A 23,246-nucleotide genomic window follows, 5' to 3' on the forward strand; every position below is an offset into this window, starting at 1 on the left:
TCCCTCAAAGCCAGGACAAGCAGGCACAGACCTAACTCTTAGACACCGAGGAGTGGCCAGCAACTCAAGGGACCTTACGACTCATCCCAGCTGCAGTATTGATGCTAGGATGAAAATCTTGGCTCTGCCACTCCCTCGCATGACTTCAAGCAAACCACTGAATGCCTCAGTGACCCAAGGTCACTGTGACCTTTTCCTTCAGCCTGCAGCCTCAGGATGGGGGCACACACAGAGAGAAAGTTCCCAACAGCAAAGACGCCCTATAAATGCAGGGTATCGTTATCATAAACAAGAGGCCCTGCCCACACAGCAAGGAGGGCGCAAGTTTCTGTCAGGCTTAGCAGTGTTTCACTGAATAAGGACTAGGCAAATGAAGACCAAGCCAGAGAGCATAGAGGCTCCAAGCAACTCTGTAGGGAGGGAAATGAACCCTGTGAGGGAAAACAGGAAGGAAGGAATAGGGGACATGAGAGGGATGCTCTGGACCTGTGATTTGTATTTAGGGGTTGACAGATGTTTATCTGGTCATCCAGAACTTGGTCTAAAGCAGGCAACATGGAGAAGCAAGCAGATCACACCCCAATGACCCTTCCCTCATTCCCCTTGGAAGAAAGCATATCTCCACAGAACTAGAGCTCCAATCTAAGTCTCTAGCAGTTCTTTACCTCTCACTAGAACAATAACCATATCAATAATAATCTCTGGGGCTGGGTAATGCGCTGGCCTGGCATTGTGAAACCCTGCATTCTACCTCAGCACTGCACAAACTAGGTGTAGTGGCTCATGCCTGTAATCCCAGCACTTGGGAGATGGAGATAGAGGATCAGAAGTTCATGGTCACCATCATCTTCTTAACAAGTTCAAGGCCAGCCTGGGATTCATGAAGCTCAAAATAATCATAATAATAATATTCTCTGAACATTTGCACGGCTTTTTAGACACAGTGACTGTTTTCCATTGTTGCTTCATACAAACCAAAGGAGGAAGCCCTAGATTATTGTTCTCATTTCCCAGCTGATATGAACAGGTGGGACCCAAAGGGGATGAAAAATTATCTGGTTATACATCCTTAAGGGAGAAGAGAATCCAGGGGAGAATTGAAATCTCTGCTGCTCCAGCCAGGCTCACATTTCTCAGAAGCCAGGGTTCAGCCTGTGAGGGATGGATGTGGTGTATCAGGAGGCCTAGGCCTGCTTTCTAAGAGGAGTGTCCTGTGCGTGCTCTCTCGCTGCTCCCTCTGGGGGCTAGAGACTTAATGATCCACTTCTGCACCAAGCATGTTTAAGAGCCTCAACCCAGGGTTTCACTGGCAGTACCCTCCCTTATAAACAACTGCCCAAACATTTTGCTCCTGGTCACTGGTCATTCCTAGCCAGGTGATGGTGCACCCCTGTAATCCCAGCACTCGGGAGGTGGAGGCAGGACAGTCTGAGTTCCTGGCCAGCCTAGGCTACATAATAAGACATAGTTTCAAAACAAACAAGAACAACAGAAATGTAAGGCCTCTCTGAAGGTGTCCGTTCTAAAGAGAGCCAGCTGTGGGCCATTTTTCCTCTTGTCTTGGCCACTAAAAGCAATTCAATTTTGAGGGTAGTATGAAATAGAATCTTCTAGAACCTGCCTGTGTTGCAGACAGGCTGGGATTGAGCAGACATGCAGTGTGAACTAATCACACTTCAGACAGGTGCCTAGGAAAGTTTTCCAGAATTGATTGTGTTTCTGGGCAAGAGAACTAGACAGAGGCTGGAGAGATGACTCAGTGGTTAACAGCGCTCGCTCGATGCTCTTCCTGAGGACCAAGCAGAGTTTATTCACAGCGCCCACACTGGGCAGCTCACAACCACCTGCGGACTTCAGCTCCAGGAATCCAATGCCCTCCTCTGGTCTCCATGGGAAGCAGCACTCACACGTACATAACACCCCTCTACACTTAACACACACACACACACACACACACACACACACACACACACACGCACGCACATATACCACACACACGCGCACACACACACACACACACACACGCACACACACACACACTTCACACTTCATAAACACATACACACACATATATACTTCACAATACACACTTCACACACACATACACACACACATACACACACACACATACACACACACACATACACACTTCACACACACATACACACTTCACACCCACACATACACACGAGCGCGGGCACACACACTGTGGTAGCATCTTGTTTTGCTAGTAGACTTGCAGTGGTGGCCGAATCCTAAGGGCGTGGCTCCAGGGGTGCAGATGCGACCCCTTGTAAGGAAGAGGAGGGGTTGGCTCGCTCTCTTGGGCAGTAGTTGGAACTTCGGAGGGGCAGAGACTGCATCTTCGGGAGCAGCAAGAGCCAAGTGGTTATTTGCTATTAATTGTGTAAGTGCTTCCCTAATAAACACCTATTTATCATTTATCTTGGGTCTGGTGGACTCATTTAAATCCTGCCTTCAACACGTGCGAATAAAAATAAATCTTTAAAAGAAAGAGAAAGAATTAGACACACAGCACAGACAGCCTCCATGCTGAGAGAGCCTGGGAAAGACAGAAAACTGAGGTGGGAATAAACACCCCCCAACCCCTGTGTGTTCGGTGCAGTCAAATCTCAACTCTATACAAATGGAGGCCTCTGATCCTCCAAGCCACTCTTCAAATAGCCTGCAAAATTCACTAGTGCTTCCTAAATCATCACAGAGGCAGGTGGTGGGCCTACTGTTTGAATTTACTTTGTGTTATGTGGCGGCATTCGTGTGAAGGGCAGAGGACAACTTTCAGGAGTCAGTTCTCTTTCCTCCATGTGGGTCCTGGGGATCAAACTCAGATCCTCAGGTTGGGCAGCAAGCACCTTCCCCCATTAAGCCATCTTACCGGCCCTTTTTTTTTTTTTTTTCTAAATTGACTTTAAAAATACTAATTGTATATGCTTGCAAAGAACAACAGTATATTTTAGAATAAGCTAATTAGCATCTGTCTCACCTCATAGTCTTATTTCTTTGTTACGAAAACAATTTCAGCAACTATGAACGGTGGAGTGCATTGTCACAGTCACCACACTATGTAAGCAACATCACCTCCTCCTGTGTGTACTGAAACTGACATCCCCGCTTTCCCCAGCCACACCTCCCATAGGCTTGGCAGGTCAGCCGTACAGGAAATGCTCAGAGCCACTTTCCCACTCAATTGTTCCTGTCTTTGCCAGATGAGGCCAGGGAAGCAGGAAGGATGGACACGGGGAAAGGGGGAGGGGGTGGGAAATGGAGGGAGTTAGCTTGATGTCACTCCAGCACCTCAGGCAGCAGCTCCACTCAGACACCCAAGCTGGGCCAGGGCCAAGCCTCTTCCTTCCTTCCCTAGCAGACACAGGCTACAGAGAAGCTCCTCTGGAAGGCAGAGGGAGGGTGGCTGCCCTTACCAATAGAGCCCTCAGGGGACCCCATCTCTGGGAGCATGGCTAAGGTGCAGTGAATATTCAGCCCTACTCTGCTCTTTGCCAGAGCAGCTAGGTAAAGCAAAGGCACATTCTGGAAAACACAACAAAGCCCTCAGCTCCCAGGCTGGCAGCGTCACAGAGATGCATCACATTCGATAAGCAGAGATAAAATGACTTGGTGGGGGGAGCTGGAGAGATGGCAGGTTCAATCCCTAGATCTCACAGTGGAAGGGAAGACTCGTCAAGTCCTCTGGCTCCACACGTGTTTCTGTGGTAAACACATGCGACACTCTCACACACATGTACATGCACACAGTACTCCTCCCCCTGCCTTTCCTGCCTGAGCCCCAAGGGACCAGAACCAGGTGAGCAAAGCCCAGACATTGAGGGTGGTGGAGAATAGGAGGCAGGGCAGGGCACACCAGGACCTTCTTTTCACACCTTCAGACCCTGCTCTCCCAGTCTTCTTCTGGCATTGGCCAGAATCTGTTCTGCTGAATCAATTTCAGGAATCATCTCTCAGGTGTTCCACAGCAAAAGCCTCACATGGGCTTGGAAACCAATTCCCAAGGGTTCAGGAATGCCTTTTACACATGAAGATTTGTCAGACTCTAGACAGCCAGGCCAGTAACCAGAACAGAATCACAAAAGCATACGACTGCCTGAGACAAGTCTTCTACTAGGCTTGGTTGTGCCTCTTTCTGGATTCCCAGACTTTTCAGTTTGTGCCTTTAGAGAGAAGAATGAGAAGAATGAAGAAAAATTTCTAACCCTCTCTGCTTTCTGGCTCCTCAATGCCATGTATCAGTGGCCAGGCCAGACAGCTGGAGATGAACTGAGCTTGGGAAGGGATGGAAAACCAGACTAGACCATTGGCCACCTAAACTGCCTGTCTCTAGACCGAGAATGTGTTGCCAGAGCCAGAATAAGATGGAAGGGCACCAGGAAACAGAAGATGTAACTTTTATATCTTGACAGCCCTACCAAGGAAACACCCTCCAACAGCTGCTGTCCCTAACCTTGATGGCCCGTATCCTGGTTCAGCCAGTGAGACCTCACATGGCACAGCTGCTTGGAATGGAGTCCCTGGGTGCTTTAGCACACACAGAAAGAGACAGGAAGACAGGAATAGAACTGAGAGGCAGGGCAGACATGCATAAAGATGAGGAAGGGAATTAATGAGCTCTTGCTGGAATTAATTTTAAAAGAACAAACAAAAGCAATTAATGTGAAAGGGTAGAACTCCCTAGCTCAGCTGCTCCAGAGGACACTGCTGGGGGGCCAGAGAGCTGTCGGTCTGCCCTGTGGTTACAGGGCAGAAGGGTGTCTCTGGGGGACCACAAGGAACAGGACCCCTCAACCACACATCTGGGCTCCATGGGAGGCATGTGCAGACATACAGGTTGGTGAACAACTCTCACACCAAAGATGCTGAGGGAAAGTCCCCCAACCTTGCAACTAGCTATGAAGACTGCCAGATGTGCAAAACACTGTCAGGTGCTTAAGAACAAGACATGGTGGCAAGTGGGCAATGTGTGGGAAGCGCCAACTAGATGCAAGTCTCCCTTCCGTCCAAACCACCCTATCCTATAGGGATTATCTTCTCTGATCCATGGATGGGGAACCCGAGGTTCCTGGAGGCTGAATGTACAGGACAGAGTACATGCTCTATGGTCCTAGTCACCTAGTTTTGAATCATGATCATGTGACCCAACCATGTCACCTTGCACAGGTGATGTAACGTCTCTAAGTCTCAGCTTCATCATCTGGACAGCATGGATGCTCTCATGTATGTCCCAAATTGTGGTAACAGTTACAATAATAATGTAAAGCTCCCAACAAGTGCTAGTGAGTGCACATAGCAAGAGTTCAGTTGGAGTCCGTTGACATCCTACCACCACTCCTCACGAAGACAATTTGCTCCTTCTTTCAACACACAATGGAACACCGAATGTTTGAAAAGGGGGCAAGGAAATGGAGTTTATGGACACCTTTATTTATATACCAAGCTCTTTACTAGGCTTTAGGGTGGGGTATGGAGAACACAGCAAAGTCCTTGCCATCAGTTTATAACTCTGCAGACACAGCCCAGGAATAACTGAATGCTGGTGGCATGTGGCAGGAGCCATGGGAGACAAGTGAAAAAAGACACAGCCCTGGACTAGAGAAAGCCTGAGTGGAGAGGAGGGATAAAGAGCAGAGGCCAGCTCCTACGGGCAGCCAGGAAAGGGCCCAGAGAGCCCATATGACTCTCATATGACTTCTGAGCAAGGGCAGGATTCTGCAACAGGGGAGGTCAGGAGGAGCTCATGGGAAGTGACAGGGTGGGGCCTCTCATAGGTGGACTCAGAAAGAGTTCATAAGCTACTAGCCAATCATGCCTCAGTCTACAAGTGTGGAGGAAGTCAAAGACGGCTGCAAGTTCTTCAGTGCTCCTCACAGTGCAAGGTAGAGCCCAGGCCTTGTTTTTAGTCAGTTTGACAGAATATTAGAGATAATGTGGCTGAGATAAAAGGGCATATCAGGCCTTGAAGTTTCCACTTGGGCATCTTGGAATATGTTTTGGGGTGTGTGTGTGTGTGTGTGTGTGTGTGTGTGTGTGTGTGTGTGTGTGATGGGGATGGAACCAGGGCCTCACACACTAGGCAAGTGCTCTAACAACTGAGCTCCACTACAGCCCAGAATACTCTCTTGAGACATTGCCTCTCAGAATCAAGTGACTTGCTCTGTTTCAAGGGGCCAGAATTACAGACCCAGATCCTCAATGACAACCAGCATCCCCTACTAGTCACACGGGGATTCTCTGTGTCTATGTATTCAGGGGGGAACTGTTCAGATGACAACAAGGACATTAGAAAAGTCAAACAAGAGTCACACACGTGGCCCATTGAGCTAAAGGCAGTGATGTGTTGCTTGCTCTGAGCTACCATGTTTTGGGCTGTCTGCTATATGGCAATGGTTAATCAGAACTAAGTCCATACTACAAATGAGTAGGGCCCAGGGGGAAAGGGGAAGTAGCTATGTGCTGGGAGCAGGGAGAAAGGCATCAGAAAACTCTGTAGTGAAGAAGAAGGGACAAGGGTGGGACTCTAGCTCCAGCTCTCTGCCCTCCTTAACTCTTCCAGCCAAGTGCAGATCAATGACTTACAACACAATTGACCCCAGGGAGATAATGGGAAAAGTTGATACAAGTGAAGCTGCTTAGAGCACAGATATTTATAACAGTGACAAACTGGAAAGAACCCAAGTTCTTTTTTTAAAGAATTTTAAAACATTCAGCTAGGCATGGAACACTAGCAATAAGGTGGATCTCTGTGAGTTCCAGGCCAGACTGGTCTGCATAGTGAGTTCCAAGACAGCCAGGGCTACATAGTGAGACCCCTGTCTCAAGGGAAAAAAAGACAAAACAAAACTTTTTAAACATTAATTAATTGTGTAGTGGTGTGTGTGTGTGTGTGTGTGTGTGTGTGTGTGTGTGTGTGTGTGTCAGAGGACAAGTTGTTGGAGTTGGTTCTCTCCTTCCACCATGCAAATCCCAGGAATCAAACTCATGTGTCAGGCTTGGTAGCAGGCACCTTGACAACCATACATTAAGCATGACCCAGAACCCTGCCTGGGCCCTGTCTTCCCCAGTCCCATAACCTGCTAAGGGGATGTCTCTTCATGCACACATGGAGCCATATTGCCAGCTCCAACCCCAATTCTCTGTAGTAAAGTAAAGCAATAATGTGGAAGAATTATTTAAGGTTATTTGAGATGGCAAACTTATAAACTACTGACATACCTGGGGGTGTTTCTATAAAATAACCACCAAATGAAAGAAGCCCATGAGGGAACAATGGCTGGACACCAACTCCAAGTGTGTAAAGAAAGACATTAAGAAAGGTCAGAAGGAAACATGGGGCAAATACCCATGTTTTTATACAACATTGATTAAGACCACCCTCCCATCCCACCCACTTTTGGTTTTATGAGATTTTTGAGACAGGGTCTCTCTAATACATAGCTCTGACTGTCCTGGATCTTGCTATGTAGAACAAGCTGGCCTCAAACCCATTTGCCTCTGCTGGGACTAACTGCTCAGCTTGACTGCCAGTTTTTAAAAAGTACCAATCTAGGGAATGTAGCTGGGTGATAGAGTCTTGCCTAGGATATGTAAGGCTCTGTGGGTCCATTCTCACCCTACCCCCGCTCCAAGCCAAATAAAGAAGCATTCAACAACAGTTCCAGATCTCTTGAGCCCAGGAGTTCAAGTGGCCACATAGAGACATTTCATCTCAATCAACGAGTCAGTCAATACAAATTCTAAAAATGGGGTCATAACTGTGCAACAGGAATCAGAAAGAAACAGATTGCTGGGATTAAAGGTGCCCAGTAAAAACACTTCCGATCATCAGGGAATTTGGTTAAAATCCCAGGCCCAAGGCAAGGGGAAGAGAAGGGATGCAAGTGTGAGGGGCTGCAGGATGACAGGGATGCGAGTGGGGGAGGGGCCACAGCATCTCCTCAGCAGGGGAGTCAAATGTTAGAAAACAAACCCACCAGTGTTTGCTGACACGTGCGAAGAGAAGGACTCACACAAAAGCCACACATTATCCCATAATTATTGTCTCTCTCATGCTGCAATTAACAGCTGTCTGAGAGGCGGCTGCTGGGGTAAATAAATGTTCACCCCCATTACAGTCAATCAGCCAGCTGAAGCGCCAATTAACAAGCCCACTGCAGAGACACTTGGGGACCCAGCAGCAACTGCAGGAGGACGTGCATAGGAGATGATAACATGCATCTTGGGCACCATCTGAAAGGATGCCCGTACATCCTGGGCTGAAAGGATGCTCGAGGTCATTCAAATGAGCCACACTGAGCAAGTAGAGGCCACGTTTAAAATGACTGCATATATCTGTGTTCCACGGGTCAGCCCCTGGCCTGTGGGAGGCTGTGAAGGGGAAGCCAGGCAGGAGAAGGCCTCCGAGGAGCTACCATCTCTGGAGAAAAACACAGGGCAGCCAAACAGGTAGCCGGGCAGTCTGAGTCCACAAACAGAGCAGCAAGCTCAAAAACAGAGAATGCGTTCATCTCAGAGGAGTCAAAGCTGATTCTTTTGTCCCGTGGGGGGATAGGCCAGCAAGCAGCTGAGAGGAGACTCAGCCCCTTGCTGGGGCTACAGTGCAGTGGTAAAGTGCTTGCTCAGCAGACATGATGCCCTAGATTCAATCCCCTGTACCATGGGAGGGGCGTGACAGGGACATGACACCACTACCTTGACAATATTTGGAGTCTGGGAAGATGGTTTAGTGGGTAAAAGCATTTGCCGCTTAAGCATGAGGACCTGTGATCAAATCTCCAGCACCCACATAAAAAATAATATCCGGGCAGCGGCAAGGGGTGTGGGGACAGAGAAGCTGCCAACCTGGCTCCAAGTTCAGTGAGAAGCTGCAACTAAAGGGAGTAGCTAGATTGAAATGAAGCAAGACATGCAACATTTTCCTTGGGCCTCTGCTCATGCAATGTGTGTGCGCGCGCATACATACACACACACACACACACACACACACACACACACACACACACACACACATACCAACTCCTCTCCTAAGGATATGAAGAAGACAGAGGTGCCTGGCATGCCCTGTGCAGGGCCAGCTGGGCCCTGTTCTTGCTACAGACCAGTCCACAAGATGCAAGTCACAGGACAAGGATGACGGTTTTCAGACTACACTAGATCCAGTGGGTCTCTAGACTGAAAAGTTTCTACACCCCAATAAGCCTCTGTGCTGATGCAGCAATCCAAATTAGACCAAATCAAACCGAATTAGAAAAAGCCCAAGCTTAATGGATGCAGCGCTCCTGGATGGCCTTTCACACCCCCCACCACCCCCGTGAGGAGATGGGAAATGGAGACCAGAAAAACCATGAGTCTGTTCTCTGGTGGGGCAGTTTAAATACCCTGTGGGAGTAGTCTTGAGTATCCCTGGGAGAAGGGCCATCATTTGGTGGGCTTTCTGAGATGCAGCAGGGTTTGGAGGGAGATGGGGGGGGAGCCTTGGGTGGAACCTCCACCATAACATTCCATACTCTTTGGGTATATGGATGCCAGGGGCTGGGGTGAAGCTTCCTCCTTAACACAGATTAGCTTCACAAGAATTACCCAGAGAACTTTTATATAATGCTGATACCTATTTGCCCACTAGGCACCAACCAAGCTGCAATCTGCCTCAAGTGTCCGTGCCACCATGCCTGACATCTGCTTAGAAGGCATGGGTATCGGAGCATCTCCTGACAAAGCTGAGAGGGGTGGCAGCAAACTATGGCAGATCAAGATTCCTTGTTCTGACATGACAGTTTTAACATCAATGAAATGAATTCAATGATGGTGCAAAACCAACACAGAAAATGCAAAAGATCCCACCTGTACTTGGGAGGCTGAGGCCCGCACTGGGCTCAAGGGTAACAGAACACCTTCTACACAGGGTATTGGACTGGCCAGCCTGATTTGTGGTTGGTTTTGCTTTTGTTTCTTTGTTTTGGTTTAGTTTTGAGTCAGGGTCTCACTCTAAAGGCCCAGCTGGCCTCAAAGTCATGATCTTGCTGCCTCATTCTCCAAAGTGCTAGGATTATAGGTATTACAGGTGTTCATAACCAAGAACTAAACAGGGAGTTTGGGACCAAATATTTTGAAAAACAGTTTTATGTCTGTCTCCAGAGACCTGACCAGCAGAACTTTGAGAGGGGCAGGGATCAGGGATGTTACTGAGCAGTAGAGCATTTGCCTGCCCTAGGCTCCATGCCCAGCCAAGAGCGAGAGAAAGGAAAGAGAAAGACAGAGACCAAGAGAAAGGCAGAGACAGAGAGAAAGACAAAGAAAGACAGAGATACAGAGAAAGGCAGAGACAGAGAGACAAAGACAGAGACAGAAAGAAAGAGACAGAGAAAGACAGAGAGAGACAGAGATAGATAGATACACAGAGAATGTCCTTAGAAGCTAGTACCCCTCCTTCATCTACAAGTTGACTTATTAATGCAATGCTTCTCAGATTCTGATGCACACCATAATCATCTGGGGATCTAGTTGAGGTGAGGCCTGGGATCCTGCATTCTGGACAAGCTCCCTGGCTTAGATGCGGCTGAGCCACAAAGGTTTAGGGGGGCACAGTGAAGATGTCTGTAACACCTGTGTCCTTTCCCCCATGAGCCTGAAGACTTTAAAGTGGAAGAGAGCCAATAGGAGGTAAGGAAGGTCCCAACAGCCCATGCCCCGCTAGGTTGAGAAGCATATACATAGGCTGAGCAAATAAAAATGAAAGAGACCCTCTAAAAGAGAGAAGAGCCTGAGGGAGCAGGATTTTAGCTCAGCCCACTGTGGGTCCAAAGATTTCCCCCACAGAATGGCAGGTAGCAGGATGGCACCATATAAAGGATTCACCTGCATCAGTAAGGGCTCTTATGCATTTGAAACCAATATAAAGGGCTGCTTTGGGCTCCCCCAACACTGAACTTCCCTCTAATTCAGATCTTTTGTTTTATGTGGGATAGGGAAGACCTAAGCCTAACAGCTCTCTGTGGAAAAATAGCCTGGGGGCGGGGCAGATTCAGCAATGAGTTCAGTTTAAACAGTAGTATCCTCTAACTCAGTCTAGTATCACAGAAATATATATATGGTTAAGCTGGGAGGTATCAGAGCCTCATGGAACAGAGCATATTTGAAATACTGTATTCAATACTACAGTGCTCATTTCAAGAAAAGCTTAAAAGATACCATGTATTTTCCAAGTACTGTTCTAACTTTTTTTTTTACATGCATGAGCTAATTTACCTCAACAAAAGAGGTAGGCTCTACCATCACCCACATTTTGAAGATGGGTAAACTGAGGGACAAAGAAGTTAAGAATTTAAATAAAGATCATAGTATCTTGGGGTTTCTATTGCTGTGATTAAACGTCATAACCAAAAGCAAATTGGATAGGAAAGGGCTTCCACACCTCCACATCACAGTCCATCATCAAAGGGAAGTCAGGATAGGAACTCGAGCAGTAACCTAGAAGCACAAACCGATGCATGCATTGTCCGTGGAGGGTGCTGCTTGCCGGCTTGCTCCTTTTGGCCAGTTCAGCCTGCTTTCTTATAGCACCCATGACACAGAGGGCAGGGTCTTTCCCCATCAACTCCTACTTAAGAAAACATACCACAGGCTTGCCCACAGGCCAATTTTGTGAGTGCATTTCTCAAATGAGATTCCTTCTTCCCAAATGACTCTAACTCATGTCAAGCTCACATAAAAACTAGCCAGCTCAGCAAGTAAGTATAGAGCCAGGTATAAACCCAAGCAGATGGATACTAGAGACTGTCTTTTCCACTGTGGCATGGGCTCTGTGGACACTTCCTCTGCCTCTTAGAATGATGACAAACAGGGAGCTTGGGAAAGGAGAGTTAGGACACAAAGTATGAAATTCAACAAAAGAAAAGTCCAATTCATCATTCAGAAGCTGCCCAACAGTGACATCATGGCTGTCTGCAAAGGCCCACGAGATTACTCAAGTAGGGACTGGCTGATAACATCCAAGGTTGATATTAAATCCCACTCTTGTCTTGACCTTTCTGTCCAGAGAAACAGGCTCTGACTCTTAAAGCACATATGATGCTTATAATGAATTTCATCATGTCAAGACTTGCCCATTGATGCTGGTGGGTGTGCAATAGTGAGAAAGAGGCAGCAATGGCCAGGATGACTATAAACTGGACTAAAGGGAAGGTTGCTGGTGAAAGCTCCGTGTTCCCCTGACCCACTATCCAAGGAGGGTCCTGTCGGAGTAATAAACTCACAGCTGCCTTAACAGAGCTTGCACCTTCTCAAGGAAATATTAAAGACGGGTACAATCAATTACAGAGAGTCTGGAAGTGTGGTGATATATTATTTATGATTTATTAAAGCTTGCCTGAGAATTCAAAAAGCAAAGTTAGCCACAAGCCATGGAAGCCAGGCACACATCTTTAATCCCAGCAGCCAGAAGCTAGGAGGTGGTGGTACGCACATTTAATCCTAGGACTCAGGACACTGAGTTCACGGCCAGGAGGGATACACAAGATTGAATCGGTCTAAAAGAATAACAGATCGCACGTCTTTAACCCTAGCACTAGAGGGGTATAAAAGATAGAAGCAGGGTCTTCAGTATTTAGTATCAGGCATTGATTTTCCAGCCACACTGAAGATAGGAAGGCTCAGTATCAATGAGGATAGGAAGACATTCAGTGTCAGGCTTCTCCAGAGGTATCTGAGTGCTGTCCCTGCCCTCCCGGCTTCCTGTATTAGTCATTTAGCCCTCTTCCCTAGAGGTTTCTCCTTACTAAGAGATGTTTGTGTGTCCCATCTTAGTGTCTCCCTCTTTGTCCTGTTTTCTTTAAAATGAGACAGGGTCTTGAAGGCCCTCCATCTGGTTCCCTCAGAATCCATGTGCACAGTGCCTTGGTTCATCCTCCCAAGACAGGTTCTAGAGAGCTGGTGGAGTGACTTGCAGCATCTAGAACAAAGCAGCCATGACTCTTCATGTCCTATTCTCCTTCCACTGGATGTTCTGCCTCTCTCCTGAGGGCAGGTGAAGCCACTACAAAGAAACCTTCCTTTCTCTTTAGAGTCACTTGACCTCAATGCTGAGAGGCCCTGAGGAATCAGCCACTGTAGGCACTATCCATACACACATCTGAACATACATGGCAATAAGTGGCAGTGACTACAGGCTACCAGGGTGCCAGTGGCCTTACTCAGTGAATCATCCCACCAGGCCTGCAGGCAAACAAGGAAGAGCAGGAAGGTACAGGAGCCAAGTACTGAAAAGAAAGAGTTGAGTTAAGTCTGTCATGCTAGCTGCAGTCCAATGACTATGCTGGGTATAAATGAAGATCCTAAGGCCTTGCTGCAAAAAGAAGTTTTGGCTGCTACCATAACAACCATCCCATGCCACCCACTCCCCTGAGGGCATATGAGCAGGAGGGGGCCAAGAAGAACAGTACTAGGTTCTGACTCTCTCACTGTCCCAGTATTACCTGTAAAGCCTGCCTCAGCATCCTTAAAACTTCCTTCCTGTGCAAGCAGAGGTCCTCTAGATTAGGCTGAAAAGCTGCCAGCCTCGCCCCATGTGAATATGAACATGTGAGTCTCACATAGTCATACTGGCCCTACAGCATCTGCCACCTGCCTCCTCCAGCAGGCAGCCTGGACCTGGAGAAAGTTGGTCAGTTGAGCATCGTGAGCAGCCACAAGTGAGCTATGACTGGCAGGGGCACCATTATCTCTCTCTAACTCACAGCCCGGGTTAAAGGAGGGTGGCAATAAGAAGGCTCATGGAGAAATCATAAAAATATCCATAAATTCTAATTCCTTCCCCACTTCTCAATATCTTAGGAATAGTTTCTTCATAGGTTCAAAGGGATAATCAAGGATGCTTTCCGGCAAGCTGAAAGTAAAGTATACCGGTTGAGTACATGGTAGAATATTTGAATGCAGAGATTATGGGCACCTATGTAAAAGATACTTATGTGCTTCATAGAGTGAGTTGGTTCATCATTAAGCACTGAACAACCAACCTCTTTGCACTCCACCACCAGTTCTTGTCATTTGAAATTCATCATATTCAGTCTCTATTCACCCAGCTAGAGGCAGAACTATACATCCACCGAACTACCTGCCACACTGACCTGATGGGTTGCAAAGGGATCAAGAGGCAGAAATCTCAAATCTAACACCTGAATCAAATAGCTATCTCCAATGCTGTTGTTTTTACAGCTAGAAGGGCTGCTGTTGTGGTAATTAATCTTGATTGTCATCTTGATTGGCTTGAGAAGAACCCATAAGATTAGCAAAACCTCTGGGTGTATCTGTGAGGGTGTTTCTAGAAAGGGTAACTAAGGGGGCTGGAGATGTAGCACAGCTGGTAGGGTGCTCAACTAGCATACACAAAGCCCTGGGGTCATTCCCAGCACCATATAAACCAGGAGTGGTGTAAACTAGTAACTAAAACTTGGGAAATCCAGGAAGGAATCAAAGGCATTCAAGGTCATCCTCAGCTATGAATGAGATTCCAGGCCAGTCTGGGATATATGAGGCCTTGTTTTGTATTAATGGAAGCAGACAAGAAGTAAGGAAAGATTAATGAAGAAGGGGTAAAAAACCCACATGAATGTAAGTGGTGCCATCTCATGGATTGGATGGAATTAAGAGTAGAAAAAAGGGGACCTGGCATTATGGTTCACACCTGTTATCTGTCCTCTCTCTCTCCTGCCCCTCCCCCATCCCACCATGCTTCATTTGGTCACACCCTCCTTACAATGATGGAGTGAAACTTTTGAAACCATGAGACAAAATAAAACCAACCTCTCAGAAGTTGTCTATATCAAGTATTCTATCCTCACAGAAGAATATTTGGTCTGGCACCTCTGAAATCTGTGGTCTGTGGTGCTGAGCATGGTAACAAGATACCACATCCGATCCAGACACTGCTGAGGTTCAAGCCCCACCCAACCTCATCCAGGCTGCAAGGCTGGCAGTTGGGGCTATAAAGGGAATACACCCAATGGTAAGGAGATGTCTTGGTTGCAAACACCTGGCCTATTCTGTTTACAAAGGGCAAAGTCCCTGTGGGAAAGGAGGGTTAGCGCCACCCAATCTTTAAGTGCCACCCTCCTCCTAAAAGGAAAACTGGTCAGAGAGACTGAGAAACAGAATGCGTTTTCAAAGCTCACACAGTTCAAAGTGGAGTCCAGCAGTATGAATTTCTCCATGTGTTCCTAAATCCTCCAGGTGAGTTAAGCCAGCATTCTGAGTATTTCAAGCCCCTTGGGCCCCATCCCTCTAGCCCTGCTAACTTCAGCCTCTAGGCTCTGAGATTTCCCATAGAATCTGGCCTGTGATGAATCCCAACAGGCAATATTGGGTGCAGAATGTAAGAGAAAGCCTGGAACTGGTTACATTCTCTTAGAGTTTCTCAAACTTCATGTGATGACTCACCACTGGGTGTGAAATCAAGAGAAGGGTCAAAGCTATATTTAGATGAAGGTATGGGGGGGGGCGGGACTTCCTGGAATACAGCAGGAAGCTACGGCAAGTAAAGGTAACACTTGTTACTGGAGCAAGATAAAAAGCATGGCTGCAGCTCACAAACATCCCCCTTAGGGGTCACGTTTCAAACTTCCTTGATGGCATTCTCACCTGTGTAACTTGCTCTCTGTCCTCAGCAGATTGGGATGGTAAGCTCCTTAGGGGTTAAGACTGACATCTCTAGGTCCCAACCCGGACCCCAGACCCTGCCACCAAACTGGGCTCAGACCATGAACGCAGGTGACAGCTGGGGAAGCATCTACCAAAGAGACAATCAAGGTGGAAGAGGGGACCCACTGTGGACTGGCTGGTCAGGCAGATCCAAATCAGTCCCTCTGCTTAGCAGATGAGGAAACTGTTTACAGGGGGAGACAGGAGCTAGGACTGAGACCTGTGTCCTGCATGCCAAGAAACATACATACATATATGTGGCAGAGACAACACAGCATCCTGTCCTGCCTGTCTCTGGATTTACCAGTCCCCTGAAGGAAAGAGGAGAGTGTGCGCCTGGGAGCACACACATGTCTTCCCTCTTTGTCCCACCCTATCCTCCTCCATCTCTTTTGAGGTTGATCACCGCTCCCCCCAGCTCAGCACTCCCTCCCCCCAAATACCAGCTAACTGGTTACCCAGGCAACTCAGCTGGGAAGCTGCCAGTTACCGTGGCAACCCAGCATGGCCACCAGGCTGCCTTGCATAGGAAGGTCAGGGGACCAACCAGGCTACTGAGCAGCTGCGATGTCGCTGGCAGGATTGGCCCAGGGCTGTGAGGCCTGCATGCCTGAGGGAATTAAGTTCCCGCTGTCTGGGACCTCTGTTTCCCAAGAAGCAGCCTCCTCCAGTGAGGAGCATGAACCACGCGCTAAAGCCTCCCTGGTTCAGTCACCCAAGCCTGATCAAGCCTGCTCCTGTCAGCCAACCTTTTTTGTTTTGTTTTGTTCTCTCTATTTAGTCCTGGTTGGTTCCCTGGAACTCACTATGTAGACTACTCACTGCGAGCCAACCAAATTACGTGTGTGTGTGTGTGTGTGTGTGTGTGTGTGTGTGTGTGTGTGTGTGTGTGTATCTGTCTGTGTGTGTGTGTGTGTCTGTGTGTATGTATGCATGCACACATATACAGTGCTAGAAGACAACTTGCAGGAGTCGGTTCTCTCCTCCCACCACGTAGGTCCCAGGTATGGAACTGAGGTTCTTAAGTTGAAAGCAAACTCTTTCACTCGCTGAGTCATCCCACCAGCCACCCTCAACCTGTTTTAGAGTTATTGTCAACTCTCATTAGAAACAGTCTCTCAGACTGAGTAGCCACTGGCTGCTGTTTCGCAGCCTAACTCAGGATCTCTCATCCTTCTCCCACTCTTAGAACATCCAGGAGTCAATAATATACATGCAATCTGTGTGTCTCTACATGCACAGGCTGTCTCTCCATGAAACATGGCAGTGATATAGACACACTAATCCTTCTATTTTTATCATGCCGGTCATGCTCCAGCTGCCTTGTGTAAAGTCTTGTTTCTTTTCTGGCTTTTGAGACAGGGTTTCTCTGTGTAACAGCCCTAGCTGTCCTGGAACTCACTTTATAGACCAGGCTGACCTCGAACTCACAGAGATCCTCCTGTCTCTGCCTACCAAGTGCTGGGATTAAAGGCGTGCACCACCACCGCTTGTCCGGCAAAGTTCCTTGATTGATCCATACAAGCATGCAGTCTCACTTTGCTGATAGAAAACTTAGAAAAGTCAAGGAACTTGTTGAAGGTCACAAGATGACCCGCACCTCTGTCTGGGAAAATCTTTTCCTGTCAGGATTACCTAACACAGTGGTTCTCAACCCTTCTAAGGCTGTGACCCTTTAAAACAGTTCCTCACGCTGTGGTGACCCCCAACCATAAAGTTATTTCATTGCTACTACTTCATAACTACAATTTTGCTACTATTATGAATCATAATGTAAATATCTGATATACAGATGTCTGACATTTGACCTCTATGAGGGTCACTACTCACATGCTGAGAACCGCTGACCTAACAGGAAAGTCTGGGCTGTGCTATAGAATATATCTATTTTATTCAGAACAGTCATTTGCCCACCTGCTTGCTCCCTTATTAGATTGTGAATCATAAGAATTTTGTTTTTTGAGACAGGGTTTCTCTGTATTGCTTTGGAGGTTGTCCTGGAACTCGCTCTGTAGACCAGGCTGGCTTCGAACTCACAAAGATCCGCCTGCCTCCTGAGTGCTGGGATTAAGGACCCTGACTTGGAAAGAAACATCTTTGCAACCTAGGCCCCTGTAGGACATAGTGGATAACTCCCATCTTAGAGAAGGTCAGAGGATTGGGACTAAGAGGGAACCTGCACTCTATGCCTCACTTGTAATTAATTCTAGCAAGTCTCTGAGCACTGCACTGTGCTCCTATCCATAAGCCACCAAAACAGCTTTTGTGTCCCACTACTCTCCTTTCAGATCTGCAGTGAGGTAGCCCCAGGTTCAGGTGAGGCACACAGGCTGACTGCAGTCTTCAGATACCCACTGATGTTCATGGCGATCCAGAAAACAAACAAAATCAAGAAAATGACCTGAACCCCAGAGCCGTTAACTTAACAGGCTAATTGCAAGCACTTGACTAATTAGAAGCAATTTGACATTTGCAATTAAAGACACATGATCTTCTCAGGTAATGAGTCAGACTGGGTGGACAGTGACTTCAATGCTAAAGCAAGGCTTCATCGTCATCAAGTACTCCAAGCCAGCTCCCTGAAGAGCAGAGTTCCTGCCAGTCCCAGGAAGGCACAAACAAAACCAGAGAAGCAGAGCAGCCCTGAAGCCTAGTACCAAATGTTTATCCTACAAGCACAGGTGTCTCCACACTGCCTGAATCCACACAATAAGGACCAGAGTCTACAGGTCTACAGAGACAGACAGGTACCTCAATACAAACTGTCCCACCGTACCCCCAACAGCACACCTGTCTGGCTTTTGAGTGATTGCAAAAAAAAAAAAAAAAAAAAAAAAAACCTAGATCTTACTACTCATCAGAGGAGTTGAAACAGTGAAGAAAAACAAATTAACACCATAAAAAATGTTATAATTTATCCACTGGTAGTCATGCCACAAAATTCTTTGTGTGTTTGGAGGGTGTGTGTGTTAACACATTCATGTTTGTGTATACATGCGTGGAGGCCAAAGTTGGGTATTTAACTTTACTGCTCTCCACCTAACTTTTTGAGATAGGGTCTCTCACTGAATCTGGAGCTCATGCACTTGGTGAGACTTGCTGGCCAGCAAGCCCCAAGGATCCTCTTTCTCTCCAGCCCTGATTGCAGCCATACTGATGAGCCCTTAGGCTTTGCACAGCAAACACTTTACTGAGTGAGCCATCTCCATTGCCCTGCAAAATGTATTCTTTTAAGAAAATTATTTAATTTTTAAAATCGTCAGGGGTGGGGTTCTGAGTTTGTACATGTGAATGCAGGGGCTTTTGGAGGCCAGAGGTGTCAAATCCACCTGGAGCTGGAGTCACAGGTGGCTGTAAACACCTGAAGTCGGGTGCTGGGAACTGAGCCCCAGTCCTCTGAAAGAGCAGTGCATGCTCTTAACCACTGAGCCACCTCTTCAGCCCTATGAATCTCATCTTGTTATTGTTGTTTGTTTTTTGTTTTGTTGAGACATGGTTTCTCTGTAGCCCTGGCTGTCCTGGAACTCAATCTATAACCAGGCTGGGCTCAAATTTGGAGATCCACCTGCCTCTGCCTCCCATGTACTGGGATTAGGACAAGCACCACCACAGCCCACCTACAAAATACATTCTTACACATAACTACTAGGAATTTAACTCTTTTGAATATGGAATTTGGTAAACTTTATCCAAATATTTTAAACATGCAGCAATTTTATTTTCAGAAATGTAATCCAAGGGGGAAATGTTGATATGGGTAATGCTTGGAATATGTGTATTTCATTGTATAATTGTTTATAAAAGATGAAAATTTTGAAATAGCTACTTTAACATAAAGGTAGAAAATTGGAACAAATATGTAATGAAATACTAGGAAACTAAAATTATAAAATAAATAAATAAATGAAAATGCTTATATGGCCATAATATACAACTGGTTAAAAATTTGAGTAGTTCAGGCATATTAGAACATACTTTTAATCCCAGCATTGGATGTCTGAGTTTGAGAACAGCCTGGTTTATATAGCAAGTTCCAGGCCAGCCAGGCCTACAGTGAGACCCTGTCACAAAACAAAAACCAAACAAACAAAAAAAATGTTTTATGGCATATATATGTTGTCATAACAAATCTACTCATGTGTTTGTGACTGAATTCTAAAATGATACATCAACCAAAATGTTTGAATTAGATACTAAATCTCTTTTCATGCTTCTGTGTTTAATAACTATTTTACTACAAAGTAGAATTTTTGAAGTATAGACCATCATATCAATTCTGTGCCTTGAAGTTTATCCTACAGAAAAAAAAAAAATCCTACATGCCAAGGGAACATGGGAGGACCCTTATAAACAAACGAAAAAAAATGTACATATTGTGTTTATTTGCAAAAGGAAAATAAAGCTGACAGCCTAAAATGTTCAAAAATGGCTATGTAAAATACACTGCACCCACATGCAGACTATAAACAGCGTTTTCAAAAGCAACACATTTTTTTAATCCCGTATGAAAGAGAAGCCTGCGTGTTTTGTGAACCTCGAAGCACCAGAACCAAAGGGTGGAATTCAGGGTCTGACTCAGACAAGGGAATGTTCCCACCATACTGGAAGCTAAGGAGTGAGGAGTCTGGGTCCCTGGGATTTCCCCAGGCTGTCCGAGGGCTCAGAGGGGCTTGGAGACAGGCAAGTAGAGACAGGTTCTGAGAGAGTCTAAGGAACACCAGTGGCGGGATGCACACCCAGCAAGAGTCTACCTGAAGTGGTAGGTCCTGCTGGACGCATTCATAACTTCCCTTACTCCCAGAAGTTGTTTGGTTCTGAGAACACTTTAACTAGAGAAACATTCATGCCAGCCCAGCCAGCTATGTCAGCCTCCTGCTTGGGCCTTGTCCAGCAGGCCAAGCTCTCACTAGCCCGGCCACCTTCCTCCTGCCCTGCACCATCAAATGGACTGCTGGGCTAAGGCAGCGAGGAAACAGGAGCATTAACCACAGCCTGACCAGCTCCCAACCCTGTCTGGGGTGCTGCAGTCCAGGTCAGTCCTAGGAGCTGAGCGCGCCTCTGTGGAGCCCACCCTTGGGCGTCGCTGGGCCGAGATGAGGGGGGTTGTGACGGCAGCTCTCCTAGGGCAGGCGCCGGGCTCCTCGATTTCCTCAGTAATTACTTCATTTGCACCGAGCAGGAAGAATCCAACTCAATCATCCAGGCAGACACACTAAATGTAATTATCTATGTAATGCGTCCTGCACCATAGCCTTCCTGTGAAAAAAGGAAAAGCAGCCGAATCGGGGGGGGGGGGGAGGCCCCTTTGTCTCCAGCCCACGCAGCACGCCACCAGGATTAATTACACACGGTGCTAACACGTTTATCACCTCGCCGCCCGATGGGGAAACCAAGGGCTTTTAATAATTCATATCTGCGGCCCAGCACTCTGCGCGGCTGTGTGGAGACGCAAAACCCTGATCCTTTCTGCAAGGAAAGCTCGGCGTTTGTGCAGGTGCCGGGGCTGCTCTTGCCACTGATCTGGGAGCACTGCCTCCCTGTCCCTCCGGTCGCCGGCCGAGACTCTGTGACAGGGGCCCACCCCTCTCCGAGGGCAGGATGGACTCGGCTCTTGCCCAGGCTAAAACGCAGCTCCCCAGGGGTGGAGGCTGCAGCTGGACAGTTGCAGACGGGGAACCCTCCCTACTTCCACAGGGCTCGGAGGCCCGGCATTGGGGACCAAGACGGCACCTGCAGTGCCCTGCAGCCATCTGGACAGGGGCTCCAGCAGAGGCGTGCCAGCCAGGGCTCCGCCCACGCATGCTGTAAGACCCGTGCCTGAGTGCGCCACTGGAAGATGCCAGATGGAGAGCGAGAGGTCTAGAGGGACTTGGAAAGAGCTGCCCAGTCCTGAAGGCCACCACCTCTTCAGACACTTACTGGGACACTTCTCTGCCCCCCCTTTCCTCCTCCCACTGTGCCCTAGCCCACCTCTCCCTGCATCCAGAACCTACCACCTCTCACTCTCCCTGCCAGACTGGCCTGCAGTCTCAAAGGGCATCTCCCAGTAGCCGCTTCTCCCTCCTCCTTTTTCCCCTTTCCTCGCCCCTCCCCCTCCCTTGCCCATCGCTGGCCACTTTATCCCCAGACTCCTCACACAATAGCCCAGTCCCAGGGCTCTAAACAGCAGCAGCTCGCTTTTCCATTACCAACACTGCATATTCCTTCACTCTGCATCACCCCCTGCCCACGTACCCTTCAGCGGCTTCCTCAGACGCCCCCTAAGAAACCAAGAGCTTCTGACCCCTCCCACTAAGGAGAGCCTCCACCGACCTGAACCTGACCCCTGAACTCTTCCATCTCTCCTTCCTATAAGATTAGAGGTAGGGTGGGGCTGGACCTTGGAGGTTGGCAGCCCCAACGCTGCCCTCTCCCAGGGACTCAACTCAAATGTAATCAATTGAGACGGTGTCGGCCCTTCTTGGAAATTCTGAAGGGGCTGAGGTCACAGATAGGCTATAATTAGCATTCTCAGCATCCATGATCCCCAAGTAAGGCTGCCAAGGCTAAGGATGAAGAAGGCAGTTCACTGCAGTGCACGCAACCCTGGCCTGTGCGGCCAACATCGGCTGCCAGCCCTGCCCCAGCCCAGCCTTCTTCCTCCCACCTCCTAGATCTGATGCATCTAAACGGACTCACCGGCTGGGCCTCGGAGGTGTGATCCCGCGCTGAGAGCGCTAAGTGCGATTCCGGAGGCACCCCTCCCCCAGTTCGGGCCAGCTGGGGTCGTCCTCCCCCGCCCCTGGGGACCCCTTCGTCAGAGCGGGGCACTGGATCTAATCTGATCTAATCAGTCATCCTTCCCGCTGGCAGATCCCTGGCTCCGGGGAGAGGATGCTGTTGTGGTTACTGCAGGATCCAGCACCTTTCCCAGGCAGAAGCAGCTGGGCATGCTCCATCGGCTCCCGTGGGGATTTCAGGACCACGTGACTCTCCCTCCCCAAGCTGTCACTTAGGATCAGGAGTAAATAGTCCCCGGAAAGGTTTAACTCCATCCACACCAGTGACAAGCTGCTAACCACCCTTCCAACCCTCCCCACAGAAAAGAAGGGGTTGGTGGGCGCAGCCTTCCTGGCCTCCCACAGCCGGGGCAAGGCTGCCCCCCAGAGGGCATCTGGACCTGCTTATGTGTAAGCAGCATTTTCAGATTCTAACCACGGGAGACTGCAGAAAGCTAGATATTTTTGCCCGTGGGTTTGGCACTATGGTGGGACTTCATGTACCCAGCCTGCCTAGGGGTGGCTTTTCAGCTCCAAGATGGTCCCCATACAGAGGGACCATCTCCAGGTATTAGGAGAACTTTGCTGGAATCCTAATACTTCCATATCCCCAACACAATGCATTTAAAGAAAGAAAATTAAGAGAGAGCTGGGACCCGTTTATAAAACACCAAGATCTCCTAGTCTTCAATCCAGACTGGTCTCTGGTGACCTTGGATGAGGATGCTAGCCCCGCCCCAACACCTGTGTTCTGCACAAAGATGGACAGAG

At 48.0% G+C, this 23,246-nt stretch overlaps 1 protein-coding gene across 9 annotated transcripts in view; it reads right to left on the reverse strand.

The window, feature by feature from the left end:
- The window catches only part of Plekha6 (pleckstrin homology domain containing A6), a 118,129-nt gene extending 95,334 nt beyond the window's left edge, over positions 1 to 22,795 (reverse strand). For 5 of the 9 annotated variants that reach the window (XM_035445495.1, XM_035445498.1, XM_035445497.1 and 2 more), the window contains exon 1: positions 22,396 to 22,793. The gene's annotated coding sequence lies outside the window, so the exon portion shown is untranslated. Of the gene's footprint in view, positions 1 to 22,395 lie in introns of all 9 variants that reach the window. The other 4 variants (XM_035445499.1, XM_035445500.1, XM_035445502.1 and 1 more) reach the window with 3 other exon arrangements.
- Between the last annotated feature and the right edge of the window lie 451 nt (positions 22,796 to 23,246).

This window comes from Cricetulus griseus, chromosome 5, assembly GCF_003668045.3.
Source record: "Cricetulus griseus strain 17A/GY chromosome 5, alternate assembly CriGri-PICRH-1.0, whole genome shotgun sequence".
Classification (NCBI taxonomy): Eukaryota; Metazoa; Chordata; class Mammalia; order Rodentia; family Cricetidae; genus Cricetulus; species Cricetulus griseus.